Source organism: Pristiophorus japonicus, chromosome 19 (assembly GCF_044704955.1).
Source record: "Pristiophorus japonicus isolate sPriJap1 chromosome 19, sPriJap1.hap1, whole genome shotgun sequence".
NCBI classification, from domain to species: domain Eukaryota; kingdom Metazoa; phylum Chordata; class Chondrichthyes; family Pristiophoridae; genus Pristiophorus; species Pristiophorus japonicus.
In genome coordinates, this window is record NC_091995.1 from 80,461,158 (window position 1) to 80,476,663 (window position 15,506).

General features: G+C 45.3%; 1 protein-coding gene across 1 annotated transcript in view; it reads right to left on the reverse strand.

Annotated features, from left to right (window-relative positions):
* LOC139229981 (glutamate receptor ionotropic, NMDA 2B-like) overlaps positions 1-15,506 on the reverse strand; it is a 1,420,117-nt gene that overhangs the window by 1,216,885 nt on the left and 187,726 nt on the right. The window contains exon 2 of the mRNA XM_070861679.1: positions 1,471-1,638. The gene's annotated coding sequence lies outside the window, so the exon portion shown is untranslated. The remainder of the gene's footprint in view (positions 1-1,470; positions 1,639-15,506) is intronic.

A 15,506-nucleotide genomic window follows, 5' to 3' on the forward strand; every position in this document is an offset into this window, starting at 1 on the left:
CACCATAGGCACGATGGGTCAAATGTCCTTCTGTGCTGTGTGATTCTAGTTTAATAAGAGACAGCCAGTGTGGGTTTAACACATTTGAGACTGATAGAATCATAGAATTATAGAATGGTTACAGCACAGAAGAAGGCCATTCGGCCCGTCGAGCCCGTGCCAAATCTCAGCTAGTCCCGTAACCCTGCAAATCTCTTCCTTCAGATACTTATCCAATTCCCTTCTGAAAGATAACATTGAGTCTGCCTCCACCACTCTTTCAGGCAGTGAATTCCAAAACCCAACCACTCGCTGCGTAAAAAAATATTTTTCTTACATCGCCTTTGGTTCTTTTGCCAATCGCCTTAAATCTGTGTCTTCTGGTTCTCGATCTTTCTGCCAATGGGAACAATTTGTCTCTATATACTCTGTCTAGACCCCCCCTCATGATTTTGAACACCTCTATCAACTCTCCTCTCAATCTTCTCTGCTCCAAGGAGAACAACAACCAGCTTCTCCAGTCTATCAACGTCACTGAACTCTCTCTCATTCCACCCCACCTCCATCCTACACAGTGGTGGGACAGCCCATCCATGCAGTTCATAGAATCATAGAATGATAGAATGGTTACAGCACAAAAGAAGACTATTCGGTCCATTGAGCTCGTACCATAATAGAAACATCTCACTTACATTAAACACCAAAAAACCCAACTGAGATTTCTATCCAATCATCAAAAGGAAAATAAGCCCAAAATCAACTCAATGATAGAAACATTACAGATTACAATAAACACAGATAGCAGCCAGTGACAATCAATCAAACCAAATGAAGGTACAGAATCCCGGATTGCTTCTGAATGAATCCTCCCAGCAACACAGCAGGTCCAGATTCTAATCCCAGTGAACTTCACTTCGGGATCAACCTCAGGCCGGGGCTGATGAGTTTGAGGATGATTCTCCTTTTTCAGCAGGGTTTTCTGGGCTGTAACCAGATTTCTTCTCTCCTCCTCTCCTCTTCCACATAATGCCACCAATGACAAAAACAATCAGTTCTGTCAGGTTCTCCCTCCACATTAATACCAGACCAAAAGAACCTCCCCTACCCAACCACCACCGACCTACTGCCGAATCTCATCACCCCCACTCATCAGTGCAGCCACACTTCAGACCCTCAGTTCAACCAAAGCTTAGGGCCACCCCTTAGTGTAACTAATTCCCACTCTTTTTCCCAGTGCTGCTAAATACCAGACACCCTCGGTACAACACGTAGCAATGTAATGCATAACACTTTCCTACTGTGTATCCTCAGCGTTCATGACTCCAAATGATAATAATTGAACACCACAAATGATCTTCCATGGCACAGGGCAAAATCAAGAGCAACTGTGAAGTGAAGTTAGAGGGTGGGGAGAATTCAGTCCCCATTCATTCGGTCCTTTATTTTTATACAATACTTTGATTTAATATCATTACTTTTAGCAAAACTTACAGCAAGTTGCGAAGCAGGGAAGTAGAATTGGTTGAAGCATAGAAGATTCTCTGCAGTACAGGCTGTACTGAGGTTGTGCTGCACTGTCGGAGATGCTGTTTTTTCAGATGAGATGTCAATCCGAGGCCCCGTCTGCTCTCTCAGCTGCACGTAAAAGATCCCATGGCACTATTTCGAAGAAGAGCAGAGGAGGTGGTCATTATCTCATTGCTGTCTGTGGGAACTTGCTGTGCACAGATTGTCTGCCGCGTTTCCTACATCACAACAGTAACTACGCTTCAGAAGTATTTCACTGGCTGTAAAGCACGTTGGGATGTGCCGAGGTATATAATTACATGTTCCTCCTTTCTTCACGTCACATAACTTTTTAGCAATGTTAAAAATTTGGCTCTGCTGTAGATACCTTTTCGCGTTCAGCAGCATTAGTTTTTACCATAATGCCTGAGCGGCTTTCATGGGAGTTGACTCACACTTCCCTACATCTACCTGTACGATAATGTAACCAAAGGATGTTAACAATATTCTGCCCATTATTTAGAGTGGATACTTGTATCTTTCACACACATACTTATTCAATCTCTCCAAAGGCACACCAAGCAAGCACTTGATGAGGCAAGGTTCAATGTAAACCATAAAGCTGATTTGGAATCATAGATTCATAGACTCACAGAATGGTTACAGCACAGAAGGAGGCCATTTGGCCCATCGAGCCCATGCCAGCTCTCTGCAAGAGCAGCTCAGCTAGTCCCATTTTCCCGCCTTTTCCCCATAGCCCTACACATTTATTTCACATCAAATAAGCACACATAGGCATGATTAGATTCATTCAGTTCAATCATTCTTACCTTCGCATAATGATTCAAAATAACTAACATGCCACACTTCCCCACATGGGTTGATTGTTGTACTCCAACTATTCCTCCAGTATTTCTGACAGTCCGAGCATATTAAAAAAATTCACGGCTCTCTATTTAAAAGCCTGACTGCCCTCAGAGCCTTCCTCTTTACAAAAAGCTCATAAGAATGTAAGAACATAAGAAATAGGAATAGGAGTAGGCCATACGACCCTTCGAGCCAGCTCTGCCATTCAATAAGATCATGGCTGATCTGATCATGGGCTCAGCTCCAATTCCACGCCCGCTCCCCATAACCCCTTATCCCCTTATCATTTAAGAACTGTCTATTTCTGTCTTAAATGTATTCACTGTCCCAGCTTCCACAGCTGTCTGAGGCAGTGAATTCCACAGATTTACAACCTTCTGAGAGAAGAAATTTCTCCTCATCTCTGTTTTAAATGGGCGGCTCCTTATTCTAAGATCATGCCCTCTAGTTCTAGTCTTCCCCATCAGTGGAAACATCCTCTCTGCATCCACCTTGTCAAGCCCCCTCATAATCTTATACATTTCGATAAGATCACCTCTCATTCTTCTGAATTCCAATGAATAGAGGGCCAACCTACTCAACCTTTCCTCATAAGCTTTCTCTTTATCTCCAAGCTGTTCACAGACAGGTGGGGATGAAAAGATTTTCCAATACAGCAGGTATGACGTGCTTTTCTGAATAACCAGACAAGCTAATGAATTACCTAATGTTGAGATTCTGGGAGAGACAACTTCCATTTTGTATGTTAACCATCTTTCATAAGAACATAAGAAATAGGAGCAGAGAAGTAGGCAATACAGCCCCTCGAGCCTGCTCTGCTATTCAATAAAATCATGGCTGATCATCGACCTCAACTCCACTTTCCTGCCCGATCCCTTGATTCCTGGACTCCAAAAATCTATCTATCTCAAATATATTCAGAGACTATGCATCACAGCCCTCTGGGCAGAGAATTCCAAAGATTCATGTCCCGCTGAGTGAAGAAGTTCCTCCTCATCTCTGTCTTAAATGGCTGACCCCTTATCCTGAGACTGTGCCCCCCAGTTCTAGACACTCCAGCCAGGAGGAAACAACCTCTCAGCATCTATCCTGTCAATCCTCTTCAGAATCTTGTATGTTTCTATTAGATCACCTCTCATTCTTCTGAACTCGAGAGAGTATAGGCCCATTCTGCACAATCTCTCATCATAATATAGCCCTCTCATCCCAGGAATCAATCTAGTGAACCTTCGTTGCACTGCCTCCAAGACAACTTTATCCTTCCTTAGATAAGGAGACTAAAACTATGCACAGTACTCCACTTGTGATCTCACCAAGGCCCTGTACAATTGCAGCAAGACTTCCTTACTCTTATGCTCCACACGCCTTGCAATAAAGGACAACATGCCATTTGCCTTCCCTATTGTTTGCTGTACCTGCATGCTAGCTTTCTGTGTTTCTTGCATAAGGTTACCAAAATCTCTCTGAACACCAACATTTAAAAGTTTCCCACCATTTAAAAAATATTCTGTTTTTCTATTCTTCCTACCAAAGTGAATAACCTCACATTTCCCTACATTATACTCCAACTGCCAGCTTACTGCTCACTCACTTAGCTATATCCCTTCGCAGATGCTTTGTGATGTCACAGTCTATCTATATCTTTGCAGATGCTTTGTGATGTCACAGCTTACTGTCCCACATAACTTTGTATCATCAGCAAACTTGGGTACATTACACTCAGTCCCTTCATCTAGGTCATTAATATAGATTGTAAATAGCTGAGGCCACAGCACTGATCCTTGCGGCACCCCACTAGTTACAGCCGGCCAACCTGAAAAAGACCCGTTTATCCCTAGTCTCTGTTTTCTGTCCATTAACCAATCCTTGATCCATGGTAATACATTACCACAAATCCCATGATCCCTTATCTTGTGTAATAACCTTTTATGTGGTACCTTATCGAATACCTTTTGGAAATCCAAATATACTACATCCACTGGTTCCCCTTTATCTACCCTGCAAGGTGCATCCTCAGGAAAACTCTAAGAAATTTGTCAAGCACGATTTCCCTTTCATAAAACCATGTTAACTCTGCCTAATCATGTTATGATTTTCTAAATGCCCTGATACCACTTCCTTAACAATGGATTCCAGCATTTTCCCGACAACTGATTTCAGGCTAACTGGCCTACAGTTCCCTGTTTTCTCTCTCCCTCCTTTCTTGAATAGCGGTGTTACATTTGCTACCTTCCAATCTGCTGGGACCATTCCAAAATCTAGGGAATTTTGAAAGATCAAAACCAATGATCCACTATCTCTGCAACCACCTCTTTTAGAACCCTAGGATGTAGGCTGTTAGGTCCAGGGGATTTGTCGACTTTTAGTCTCATTAGTTTCTCTACCTATATTAATTACATTAAGTTCCTCACCCTCATTAACCCCTTGGTTCCCCACCATTTTAGGTATGCATTTTGCATCTTTTACTGTGAAGACAGATGCAAAATATTTGTTTAACATTTCCTTATTTCCCATAATAATTTCTTCTGTCTCAGTCTCTAAGGGATCAATATTTATTTTTGCTACTCTCTTCCTTTTTACATCCAGATGTCTTTCTTTATTGTAAGAATTTGCGTTAAAAAAGCATTAAAGTAATTCTTATTTCCAAAATTTTTCAGTGGAAAAATTGGTGAGAAAATATGACAAGCCATTAGGGGCTCAGATGCAAGGAGGGAGGAATTTTAACCCCAATGAATTTGTGGGTTGGGATCAGGTGAGAGGTTAAAGAGTTAAAAATCTGAATCCCGACCGCAACCCACCTCCGACTCGCCCACTTCTGATTTTAATGGAGGCGGGGCTGGGGGCAAGCAGCCAGCCCGCTCCCAGAAGGCAGATCGCCCATTAAAATATTATAGTGAGGTTTGTGCATCATGGTGATCCACCATTTTAAATTTATCTCTGCTGGCTGGGTTTCCTGGGCATCGGGGAACCCGCCAGCAAAAGGGAGGCGAGGTCTGCAGGATCCGGGACTTAAGTGCCTTTCCATTCATCTGCTGGATCCATCGTCCCTACCTCGCCAATCCCCTGTGGTCGGACATGCCCCCGACCCTTCCTATCTCCCCTAGATGCCTCCGATCCGCCCTCCTGAGGCCTTCCGCCTTCCCTCCCCCCCCCCACCCCCGCGAGGCCTCCGGTCTCCAATCACCCAATCATCCCAGCCCTGATCCCTTTCTGACCTCCCCTCTCCAGCACCCGACTGCACTCCATCCTCCGATCCCACCTCCCTGATCCCTTCCTCGCTCCTCTCTGCGGCCTGGTGTCATATAGGCCGACTCACCTGACAGCCAGCCAGCCTCTCCAGCTAGCTGGCTACTAACAAGAAAAAATGCTTTGAAATGCTAATCAGGCCCTGCCATTAAATTCGATCGGGCCTGTGGGAAACTCGTTCTCCCGGGTTTCCCAACCGCTTTCCAGCCTCGCGGCTCCCTACCCGCCTCCAAATAAAATCCCTGCCGATGTTCCTGGTGTGAGATACCAGAGCCAACAAAATACAAGAGGCTTATAAGGATTCTGATTTTTAAAGGCATCGCACTGCAATGACACCAGCTCCCAGCCGACCGAATTTCCCTTTCAGCCTTGCTAATCCATCATGACATTTTTTTAAGAGGGAAAATGTGAAGTCTGAAGGCAGATGATCCATCCCTATCCAGACTGGCCCCAGTTAGTGTCTTTGTAAAAACAATTGTCTGGTCTGGAAGGACAAAAAAATACCTTGAATTCAGTGCTTGACAGATCTCCTTTATTTGTACCAGCCCTAGAATGATTAAATTTTCTTACACTCTTACAGACCTTAACAGTGAGCATTGGTGTGCTATTCCACCGTGTTGGCGATTGCGGCCAAGCCAAATGCAATTATGCCATTGCATTGCCAACCCATGATGCCACACGGGGGAAACTGCTGGGACCCTGGTAGATGCCTAGATAATGTCCTTGGAATCTGCAAACAATTGGAAATGTCAACAAGCATGTTTAAAACACACTGGGAGAGATTGGGTGCATTTGAGCTTCCTGTGGGCACTAATGGGATGCAAATGACTTTGCGACCATGCGCAGTGCTGCTAACGACTCCCGATAAATTCGGTGGGAGTTTAGCAGTGGCGCTACGACGTTGCACTCCGATCTCCTGCGCCCAGAGATCGTGACACCATCACCATGCGCATCGCCCCGTTAGCGTCCCGACCCCTAAATTGGGTTTTGTCTCCTGAAGCAGCGCTGGCCGATAACAGCGACTGCATCAGTGGATGCATACCGGGTGGCCGGCTGCTACCGGGGCAAAATTTAAAGGGGAGGTTGTTGGCTGCTGTGAAAGAAAGAAGTGCCGTTTTCGTTACCGCTCCGGTTGCGGCTTGTTGGCGGGGTCGGTGCCATGATCGCTCAGGCTGATCGCGCAACACCCCCGCTCCCCGGTGGTCCAGGTAGGTGGCTTCTTCTTTGGCAGAGTATGCAGTTTGGACCCTTCCCTATGATTGAGGAAAGAGCTCCTCGGAAGCGACGCTGCTGAAGCGTGCGCCCCATTACCATCCCAGAAAGGAAGTGGCCGGTAATCCAAATTTAGTGAGCGGGGCGGGACTTCCATGCCTGCTGCAAAATGTCCTGCCTCCTGGATGTTACCGCCCCCAAACGGGTCGATAATGGGTTTACAGGCCACTGGATCAGAAGATCACTGCGGTGGAACTGCAACAGTGCTGAAATGCTAAATAACGGGAGGGAGTGGAGCACTCCTCCAGCTCTCAACTTGCAGGATTCTTCAGCAGAGGCAGTGAGAATTAAAGAGCAGCAAATAAAATCATTTACATGTACAGCAACTCTCAATTATTCCACTACTCACAGCATCCACCCTGTTTCTCTCCTGAGGGGGCCACAAGGTGAAATCTCATAACTACAACAGGTATCCAGTATTTTGAGATATACACTATGCTTTATTGACTATCTTTAGGGACTATAAGGTGAGCATGATATAGAGCGAGTCTCTTTTTTAGATGTTTGAGATCAGAGTGGCTGGTTTATTTTATAGACGGCAAAGTATTTTTTAGCACCATTAGGGGGAGCCTCATCCACCAGTGAAGAATCTCATCCACCAATGGGGAATCCCATCCACCAGTGAGGTATCCCATCCACCAGTGGGGAATCGCATCCGCCAGTGGGGTATCCCATCCACCAGTGAGGAATCACATCCACCAAAGGGGAATCCCATCCACCAGTGGGGTATCCCATCCACCAGTGGGGTATCCCATCCACCAGTGGGGTATCCCATCCACCAGTGGGGAATCGCATTCACCAGTGGGGAATCGCGTTACCGGCCGCACTGATTTGACAATCATGGGTGCACCTTCTGATACCGACAACCAGTGAGCAGTCATGCACATTCGGAATGTTGAACAAGTAAATAAAGCATGAGAATCGAAATGACCATCAGCTAATGAATCCAAACGTCTTCTATAGGCATATAAATATTAACCAGGTAGTAAAACGAGTGGTGGGGCCAATTAGGGACCTAAAAGGAGACGGTAGTGGGGAAGCTTTTAGAAACTAATCCGGGATAAGTATGGATTAATTAAGGAAAGACAGCACAGATTTATTGAAGGTAAATCGTGTTTAATTAACATGATTGAGTTTTTTGATGAGTTAACAGAGCAGCTTGATGAGGGCAATGTGGTTGATGCGGTGTACATGGATTTCCAAAAGGCATTTGATAAAGTGTCACATAATAAGCTTGCCAGCAAAGCCCATGGAATAAAAGGGACAGTGGCAGCATGGATACAAAATTGGCTAAGTGATAGGAAACAGAGAGTAGTGGTGAACAGTTGTTTATCGGACTGGAGTTCGATAGTGGTGTTCGCCAGGGTTCGGTACTGGGAACACTGATTTCTTTGATATATATTAATGACTTAGATTATGTGTGCAGGACACAATTTTCAAAATTTGTTGAATGTATAGTGATAGACTTTAAGAGGACATAGACAGGCTGGTGGAATGGGCGGATGCGTGGCAGATTAAATTTAATTCAGAAAAGTGCGAAGTAATACATTTTGGACGGAAAAACGAGGAGCGGCAATATAAATGAAAGGGTACAATTCTAAGGGGGTGCATGATCAGAGAAACCTGGGGGGGGGGTATGTGTGCACAAATCATTGAAGGTGGCAGGGCAGGTTGAGAAAGCAGTTATAAAAGCATATGGGATCCTGGCCTTTATAAATAGAGGCATAGAGTACAAAAGCAAAGAAGTTATGATGAACCTTTATAAAACACTGGTTCAGCCTCAACTGGAGTAGTGTGTCCAATTCTGGGCAACGCACTTTAGGAAGGATGTGAAGGCCTTGGAGGGTGTGCAGATATGATTTACAAGAATGGTTCGAGGGATGAGGGACTTCAGTTACATGGATAGACTACAGAAGCTGGGATTAACCTCCTTACAGCAGAGAAATTTGAGAGGAGGTTTGACCGAGGTGTTCAAAATCATGAGGGGTCTAAAAAGAGTAGATGGAGAAAAACTGTTCCCATTGGCTGAAGGGCCAAGAATCAGAGGACACAAATCTAAGGTGATTGGCAGAAGAGTCAAGGGTGACATAAGGAAAACATTTTTATGCAGCAAGTGGTATGATCTGGAAATTACTGCCTGAGAGGGTGGTGGAGGCAGATTCAATAGTGGCTTTCAAAAGGGAATTGGATAAGTACCTCAAGGAAGAAAAATTGCAGGACTACAGGGAAAGGGCGGGAGAGTAAGACTAGCTGAAGTGCTCTTGCAGAGAGCCGGCACAGGCTCGACGGAATGAATGGCTTCTTTCTGTGTTGTAATCATTCTATGATTCTATGAAAGCAGTTTCTCCCTCAAACCAGGTACAATCCACTTTATCATATGTTCCCCACTCCTTCAGCTCCTGAGGTAGAATTCTGCCCAGATAAAAAAACAGTGGAAGACCTGTCCACCCTGACACCCTACATGAAACATCCTTTGGCCAAAATCCTTCCAGGCTCTGACATTCCAGGGCCCCAGTAGCTGAAGAACCCTCATGTTCCACTCCACATTTAATCATCGCTATCCATCCTTGTCCTTCTAGTTCCCAGTCCTGTTCCTAACTAGTTCTTTAAAGGCGTCAGCTGACACCCATTAACAGCTTTATACTTGATTCTGCATCTCCGCAACTCTGGGTTACAATTCCTTCCAGTCCTGCCTTCTTTCAAGCATGTAAGTTTTATATTTGGGATGTCTTGTTCGGAATTCATCACCTTAGTTAAATGACCCGCTTCAGTCTAACTTTCTACTCCTTTCAGCTGGCTGTCAGTTTGAGTCAATGTACGTCACTGTTCTTTCTTCTGTGATCTCAGCCATTTTATTAGATGGAGTCATTCAGGTTAGCAGGAATATTCCACTGGTAAAGCATTGTTGATATGACAACAGGGTCCCATAGTGAGTTTGGCAGAGTGGGTTTGGGAGATGGGGCGGTGGGTTTGGGGGATGGGGTGATGCAGTGGGTTTTGGGGGCTGAGTTTATATATCGAGTAATAGATACCTGGCAGTGAGTTACAGGCTGGAATGCAATGGAGGGATTCAGATGCTTTATATATATAGTAGCAGATATCCCAGAGTTAGTGACTGGAATCTAATTAGAAATGACATGTCCACTGTCCCTAATTTGTCACGCTGCTTGTCAGACATCCAATATTGGATGAGCAGAAATTTCCTCCAATAAAATATTGGGAAGATCATTGTCTTCGGTCCCAGCCACAAACTCCATTTCCTAGCCACCGACTCCATACCTCCCTCTCTAACCACTATCTGAGGCTGAAGCAGACTGTACGCATCCTTGGTGTCCTATTTGACCCTGGGTTGAGTTTCCAATACCATATCCATTCCATCACCGAGAGCGCCTATTTCCACCTCCAAAATATCACCTCTCTCCGTTCCTGCCTCAGCTTATATGCTGCTGAAATCTCATCCATGCCTTTGTTACCTCCAGACTAGACTATTCCAATGCTGTCCTGGCTGGCCTCCCACCTCCCCCCTCCGTAAACTTCAGCTCATCCAAAACTTAGCTGCCCGTATCCTAACTCTCACCAAGTCCCGTTCACCCATCACCCCTTGCTAGCTGACCTACATTTGGCTCCCAGACCAGCAATCCCTCGGTTTTAAAATTCTCATCTCTGTGTTCAAATGGTCTCGCCCCTCCCTATCTCTAAAACCTCCTTCAGCCCGATAACCCTCCGCACACTCTGCAAGGTCCCCATTAGGCCATCAGGGCAGCGTGGGACCGGGCCTGCAGCTCGGCACCCAAAACCCACGCTAGGAAGCCGTCAGTGGAGTCGACCCGAGAGTCGGCAAACCACTTAAGATGGCGGCGCAGGGCACTCTCCCCTTTAAGTCTCACCCCCCTGAGCAGATGTTGGCCATCTTCGCGACCTGTGGGGCAATTTCCACCGCGGGGCGGTAAGGGGTTGCCGTGCGTTGCAATGATGTCATTGCCGGTTTCGCGGCGGCCTGGAGCGCTACCTACGGGATGCAGAGATGCCATGGCAGCGCCTCCACAAACTCCTGAGTAATTTCCCAGGAGGCGGTAGCGCTCCCTGGGCGAAAAGTCCCTTTCGCCCCATTAACATCACACGGAGGTGCTAACGGGCCTCTAAAAAAGGGGCAATTTCTTCCCCTTTGCCTTTTAAGGCCAATGCCACCCCCATTTTCTAAGTTGCAATGCAGACTGATTAACTTGCACAATCTCAGATAAAGATTCACGTGAGTATTCCAACTCCAGCTCTCTAGCAACCTAGGATATAGGGTTGGCTGTGGTGAGTTATTGTTTCTGTTGTTGTTGGTACAGGAATAATTATCAGTCACTATGAGCAATGGGCTGTTGAGTTAAGGAATAGATCATCTGTCTAAGCTTTCATTGCCCTGTGCAAGTGAAATGAGCACCCACTGCAGCCTGGATTATCGCTCAAGGACCTTGAGTGAGTCAAAAATCTAAACTATATCCATCAAAGCACAGTATCTAAAGGCAAACTGGGTTACTCAGGACTTTCTGTATCCGTGTGAAGCTGAAAACTCAATGTACTAAGCATTGAATAGACTGGCTCTTGGACCTTAAATAGTGACAGGCAGAAGACCTGCATGAATTAATATTATGTAGAAGACAAGACTGGCGCGGGAGGGGGGCAGAGAAGAGAGACTTAGGAGCCATAAATCTGGTTTGTTCCAGCCCGAGCACTCCACCAAGCCCAACCATTCAATTTGAGGCCTTGAATCTAGCATCATGGGAATTGGAGCAGGCCATTCAGCCCCTCGAGCCCACTCCACCATTCATTTAGATCATGGCTGACCTGTATGTCAATCCCATTTACTCGCCTTGGTCCCATATCCTTTACCCAACTAAAGTCTATCAATCTCAGTTTTGAAATTTTAAATTGACCCCCCCAGCCTCAACAGTTCTTTGGGGGAGAGTTTTCCAGATTTCACTACCCTTTGTGTGAAGAAGTCCGATATCATTCAGGTGACTCTGTGCTGCACCCACTTCAATATAACCTTCCTGAGGTGCAGTGCCTAGAACTGTGGCTCAGTGGGTAGCAGGCTTGCCTCTGAGTCAGAGAGTTGTGGGTTCAAATCCCATTCCAGGGATTTGAGCACATAAATCTAGGTTGACACTTTAGTGCAGTACTTTCATATGAGATATTAAACCGAGGCCCCGTCTGCCCTCTTGGGTGGCCGTAAAAGATCCCATGGCACTATTTGGAATTAAAGAGCAGGGGGGTTATCCCTGGTGTCCTGGACAATATTTATCCCTCAATCAATATAACAAAAACAGATTATCTGGTCAGTATCACTTTGCTGTTTGTGGGAGCTTGCTGTGCACAAATTGGCTGCCGTGTTTCCCACATTACAAAATGACTACACTCCAAAAGTACATCATTGGCTGTAAAATGCTTTGAGATGTCTGGTGGTTGTGAAAGGCGCTATATCAATGCAAGTCTTTCTTTCTTGCCTGACATCACCGCTGAACGGCCGAGCTCTAATTTCAAGGTTACACCCCCTTGTTCTGAACTCCTCCCAGCAGAAGAAATACTTCCTCTGTATCTACGCTATCAAATCCTTTAATCACCTTAAACAACTTATTAGATCACCTCTACACTCCCAGGAATACAAGCCTAGTCTATGCAACCAGTCTTTATAATTTAATGCTTTTAGCCCAATATCATTCTGGTGACTCTGTGCTGCACCCACTTCAATATATCCTTCCTGAGGTGCTGTGCACAGAACTGAAAACAGATGGGGTCTAGCCTGAGCTCTATACAGCTGTAACATAACTTCTAGCCCCCTTGAGACATGATTGGTTTAGTCAGACCAGATGGCAGCAGAATTTCGTGTGAATAAACACAAAGAGAAATCTGGGAGCAAGGATGCACAGCACCAATTACTAGCACTTAAAACTCGTGGTTTTCAACAGCAACATAGTTGCTGCTAACTGAGCTTAACATGACTCAGAATCAGAACGTTAGGTTCAAGAACAGAGGCGCGTTGGATTTAAACCAGTCTGCAAAAATGTCACTGGAACATCTAAGGAGCCGATTTTCATCCTTGTTTCATGTACCAGAGTTCAGTGACTTCCCCCACCCCACCAGAAAAATGGAATTCCAAATTGTATGAGTTGGGGAAAATCAAAACTTGTCAGAATTTTTCCGCTCAAGATTATTGCGGGTCTGGACCTGAATGTGGCTTGGCACAAACAAGGTTTTAAAGACAGATGTGTCCCAACAACCTGACCCTGCTGGCTGCTGAAAGCCCGTCAAAGACTTGGTGGGTTTGTGTTGGGAGGGAGAGCCAAAGAGAAGGAACCCTAGAAACGATCTGTGCTCCAACCGATGAGGCAACATGCTGAGTCACCACAGGGCCAAGTCAACTTTCTCTATGAACTTCTGCATATAAGAACATAAGAAGATAAGAATTAGAAGCAGGAGTTGGCCATTTGGCCCTGAGATGAGGAGAAACTTCTTCACTCAGAGGGTGGTGAATCCAGCTCCGCCATTCAATGAGATCATAGCTGATCTACCTCAGCTCCACTTTCCTGCACTATCCCCATATCCCTTGATTCCCTTAATATCCAAAAATCTAGCGATCTCTGTCTTGAATATAATCAAAGACTGAGCCTCCACAGCCCTCCGAGGTAGAGAATTCCAAAGATTCACCACCCTCTGAGTGAAGAAGTTTCTCCTCATCTCAGTCCTAAATGGCCGAGCCCTTATTCTGAGACTGTTAAACCTGGTTCTAGATTCCTCAGCCAGTGCAAACATTCTCCCTGCTTCTAACCTGTCAATCGCTGTATGAATTTTGTATGTTTCAATGAGATCACCTCTCATTCTTCTAAACTCTAGAGAATATAGGCCCAATCTACTCAATGTGAGTGGGCAATCAGATCTCCAGGAAATAGAGTGACACACAGATGGGCTAAAGAGTCTGTAATCTGTGGAGGCTTTTGAAGATTGGGAGGGCTGCTCTCTCAATGCCTCGGTGAGTTTCTCAAGTGACTGGCCGAATCAGGTGGACCAGGGAGGTCCTGGGTTCTATTACCAGTCAGGGCCAAATTCACTGACTTCTGTTGCATCTGGAGGAAGGGAGCTCCACTTTCATGGAATGGAATACGTATGTGGATTTCTCAGTAGCTTGGTTTTGGAAACTGGATTCCACTGGGACGATTTTAACCCTATTCACCTGTCAGAAACTGGGCGATAGAACAGTTCAAATCACCCAGGTTATTTAACCACCAGAAAGCCAAATATTAACCAGCTTGACTTAAACAGGTAGCAAGGACACCCGCCCAAAACTGGCGGGGTTCTTCTCTACATAGAAACATCAGGTACAGCTTATGGTAGCGTAGTGGTTATGTTACTGGACTAGTAATCCAGAGGGCTGGACTAATGATCTAGAAACATGAGTTCAAATCGCACCACGAAAGCTGGGGAATTTAAATTTAGTTAATTAAATAAAGCTGGAATTAAAAAGCTAGTACCAGTAATGACCATGAAACTACAAGATTGATGTAAAAACCCACCTGGTTCACTCATGTCCTTTAGGGAATGAAATCTGCTGTCCTTACCCAGTCTGGCCTATCATCATCATCATCATCATAGGCAGTCCCTCGAAATCGAGGAAGACTTGCTTCCACTCTAAAAGTGAGTTCTTAGGTGACTGAACAGTCCAATACGGGAATTACAGCCTCTCTCACGGGTGGGATAGGCAGTCATTGAAGGAAAGAGTGGGTGGGGAGTCTGGTTTGCCGCATGCTCCTTCCGCTGCCTACACTTGCTTTCTGCATGCTCTTGACAACGAGACTTGAGGTGCTCTGCGCCCTCCTAGATGCTCTTCCTCCACTTATATGTGACTCCAGATCCACAGCAATGTGGTTGACTCTTAACTGCCCTCTGAAATGTCCTAGCAAGCCACTCAGTTGTACCAAACCGCTGCAACAAAGTCAACACTGTGGGAGCACCTTCACCACAAAGACTGCCGCAGTTCAAGGTGGTGGCTCACCATTACCTTCTCAAGGGCAATTAGGGATGGGCAATAAATGCTGGATTTGCCAGAGATGCCCACATCCCAGGAAAGAATACAAAAAGGGTCCCGATGACATCACCAGGCTACCCAACCACCATAAACAGCCTGGAATTAAAATTAGGCTTCAATATAAATAAATATGAGGTGGTACGTTTTGGTAGGAAGAATAAGGAGGCTATATCCTCTTGGAAAATAAGTGTCTAAGTGAGGTGGATGAGCTGAGGGTTGGGGATTACAGATACACAGCACTAAAGTAGCGATGCAGGTTAATAAGGCCATTGAAAAGTAAACAACGGTCTGGGGTTCATTTCTAGAGGTATGGAATTGTAAAGCAGAGAAGTTATGTTAAACTTGTATAGAACCTTGGTTAGACCAAATTTGGAATATAATACACAGATCTGGTCTCCGTATTATAAAAAGAATATAGAAGCACTGGAGAAGGTGCAGAAAAGATTTACTAGGATGATACCAGAACTATGAGGTTATACCCATCAGGAAAAGGCCGAACAGGCTGGGGCTTTTTTCTCTAGAAAAGAAAAGGCTGAGGTCTTTAATATTATGAAAGGGTTCGATAGAG